This window comes from Petaurus breviceps, unplaced genomic scaffold (assembly GCF_028583685.1).
Source record: "Petaurus breviceps papuanus isolate PSGF00001 unplaced genomic scaffold, PetGlider_PUasm1.0 90510, whole genome shotgun sequence".
NCBI classification, from domain to species: Eukaryota; Metazoa; Chordata; class Mammalia; order Diprotodontia; family Petauridae; genus Petaurus; species Petaurus breviceps.
Genome location: NW_027187267.1, coordinates 1,535,874 through 1,539,689, shown reverse-complemented (window position 1 = coordinate 1,539,689; position 3,816 = coordinate 1,535,874).

Below are 3,816 nucleotides of genomic sequence, written 5' to 3'. Positions count from 1 at the left end.
AGAGACAGAGACAGAGAGACAGAGAGAGAGACAGAGAGAGAGAGACAGAGACAGAGACAGAGACAGAGAGAGACAGAGAGACAGAGAGAGACAGAGAGACAGAGAGAGACAGAGAGAGAGACAGAGAGACAGAGAGACAGAGAGAGAGAGACAGAGAGAGAGAGAGAGAGACAGAGAGAGACAGAGACAGAGACAGAGAGAGAGACAGAGAGAGACAGAGACAGAGACAGAGAGAGACAGAGAGAGAGACAGAGAGGGACAGAGAGAGAGAGAGAGAGAGAGAGAGAGAGAGCTTGTGTCTAAGCATAGTTCCAACCCCAACCACCCCAAAATAGCAAGAAATTTATTGAAAAAATAAGAAAAGAAAGGAGACATTTTCCCCAAAAGATATGTCCAATCTTCTTCCACTTTACTGAATTCAAAACAGCACTCTATCTTCAAACTCCATGCCTTTGTAGTGGCTGTCTTCCCATGACTGTAATATTCCTACTGGGGTTGAAAGTGGAATGAGAAACCACAAGTCTATATTACTGGCCCATCATATCTAGTTTAACCTAGTGCCCACTGCTCCTTGACTACCTCAGCAGATCTACTCTAAATGGTTACCTTGGTATATATCATTGCTTCTTAGAGGCTTCTCTTCTCAGTGACTTAGTCAAATATCACACAGACACACGCTCACACGCACACGCACACACACACACGCACACATGCATGCACCATGAAAGGAAGGTCATTAAAAACTCACCCAGCTATAGTACTGAATAATAGAAAGTAGAATCTGTGAATGGCAGAGATCTGGAAGTGTGGAGCTTTTTCTAACACAGTAAGAAACAGAAGAGAAAAGTCGTCCAGAAATAAAGTCAAGAGACAGTTTGAGTATAAGCCGGCAATGGTAGACATTCTTATTACCTCTTGGAGACTCTCTTCAGCGGTGATACAATAGCAACACCCCACTACTTAATAGAGGATACAGTTAATTTTATCCACCTTTAGTAATCTGGAAAGTAAAAAGAATGTAACCATGGATGAGAGACATGTCCAGAAATACAGAGCTTCATCCAACACTCTGGAACATAAGGGAAACAGTATCCAACAAGAAAGCAGAGAAAGGTGGAGTAAAAGCCCAACCCCAAGAGAGTTGAACCCCCTAGAAGCTAAAAAGTCAACCAAAAATGATGAAAAGAAAAAATGAAAAATAAAATCAGACAATTTGTTTCAAGCAATATGGCTCAGTGAAAGGACATGCCTAAAACCAATTCCTCTTTATTATTTTAAAGAAGCAAGTAAAGTGAAAAATGGAATAAAGGGATAATAAAAATATAAAAATAAATGATATGAGGAAAAGAGCATCACTGACCAACAAGAATATGGGGACAATCTGGAAAAGAACAAAATACAATAAATAAATGCTACAGAAAAAAAAAACAAAATACAATAAATAAATGCTACAGAAAATTCCCGATGAGAGCAATCCGTTACAGTAGACTCACAAAGATGATAATGAAATAACTGAAGGAAAAAAAAAAGCTCCAGAATGTTTCAAAAGGTAAACTTTAAAACTTCAAACCTAAAAGAAACAAGGATGGAAATCAAGGTCAAAGTCAGAACTTTCAAAGATTTTTTTTAAATCAAGAATGTGGGCACTTAAAAAGTATGACAAAGATAATTTCAAATAAAGTATAAAAGAGGAATAGAAGATTTGGAGCTCAGAAATGCAGAAGTAAAAGAAAACTGGTAGAAAATTTTAAAAATAATATAGCTTTGAAAGAATGCGACATTTTTTCAAGATAGGGCTATTGACTTTGATGACAAAATTCACAGAATGAATTCAAGGATCATTGATCTCCCTGTAAAATATGATGAAATAAGAGGTTTGAGACTTCCAAGAATAATATTCACCACTCCTGCAAAAAAAAATACAGAAGTATTTGGAATAGAGGAAAAACTAAAATTCTACTAACCACAATCTATGAGACATCAAAAAATAAAACAATAACCCAAAATTTAACTCACAAAGAAATGTGGTAACAAAATTTCTGAATATAAATATCAATCAACATACCTTTCAGGTAACCAGAAGAGAATCCTCCAATATCAGTATAAATCTTGCAAGATAGTTCCTTATTTATGAGAAATCAAGGAGATAATTGGAATATGGTGTTCTAAAAAGAAAAGATCAGATTGCACTAACAAATAACATTCTGCAAAACTGAGTTGAATCATCAGTGGGAAAAAAAGACAGATGAGGAGAGTGAGATGGGAGAGAGGAAGATAATTTTGAACTCAGTTGTTAAGTGGTTGTTAAAATTTTACATGCAATTAGGAAATAGTTAATGAAATTAATAAAAATGTTTTTAAAATGATAGACTTTCAACAAAAGGGAACGATGTGAACATTTCCCTCAAAAGAAAACAGAAATAAGCAAAAAAATTCAAAATTTATTATATGAATCAAAATAAACACAAGAAAGGTAAATAAGTATAATTGGGAGGGGGAAAGAAACAAAGCAATGAAATCAGTCCCATCATGATTCCAGCATTAAGGAAAAATTTTTAAAAACCAAACACATCATTTGAGGGTCAGTGAAATAACAAAAAGAAGCCATTTAGAGAGGAAAAGAATCTAAGGGACAAAATATCTTAGAGGGTCAAAAGAATCGGAGGGGAGAAAAGAAGAACAATTGAATTGCTGTGCATTGGACTAAAAACCACATCCCTTATAAGAAAAATCAATAACTGGGGACATGAGAAAGCACAGAAGAAAGTTGTTTGGGTGGAAGGAGGGGCTGGGGGGGGGGTGTAGGATCCATAAACTCCCAAATGAGGCAAAAAAAGATTATTGACTTTTGTTTCTCTAAAAGAAACTGTTCTAGGGGTGAAGACTTGTCTTAGAAGAAGAGGGAAATGGTATTGAGGATGGGGCACAGATTTAGAATAGGGGAGAGGAGATAATACTGCCTATGGAGGGAGATCACTCCTAGGGCTTCATGACATAATTTTCCAGGAATGGGGTGTGTTAAAGGGACAACACAATGGGTTTCATTCAAAGCGAGAACAAGTTTCAAGAACCCATGTATCTGAGCAGGTGTTGTAGTTCTTAGGGCAACTTGCCACTCCAAGGTATGGAATACCTGGACTCCAGGAGCATCTGGTGTGAAGGACAAGTGAATAGACAGACAAAGTTCCAAAGATAGAATTGACTTGCGTTAGGATGGGCAGGTGGTGAATGAAAAGGCATAGAGTAGGACTGAATTCCTCAACATAAGATATGGAGTGCCTTCTACTACTCCCTGCTGCCTGCTTTATGAATAGGTATTTCTGGTTTAAGGCAGCTTAGAAGAAAACTCTTCCAAAAAAAACTTTGAAGAAATTATGGTAGGGGAAAGATCTGCAAATGCAACTAGTAAAGGCATGCATAAGGGGGATAGTCCTTTGTCTTCCAAAAACTCAATTTTGTATGAAAGTTATAGAGAGAGAGCAAAGAAAAAACATAGCACAAAGCTCACCATTGGGAATTACATCCTATATTAGCCTAGAAAAAAAAAGGCAAGAAAGAGAATGAATCAAGTTGCTACTTTTCGGAAAATGGAGTAGCAAATGAATACTGCTCTAAGACTGTCAATAGGAGTATGGAAAAGAGGAGAGGTTTCTGAACAATACCTTTATCTGGACTGGGGAAGAAAAGACAAGGGAAAGAAGGGAGGGAGGGAAGGAGGGAGGAGGAAGAGGAGAGGAGAGGAGAGGAGAGGAGAGGAGAGGAGAGGAGAGGAGAGGAAGGAAGGAAGGAAGGAAGGAAGGAAGGAAGGAAGGAAGG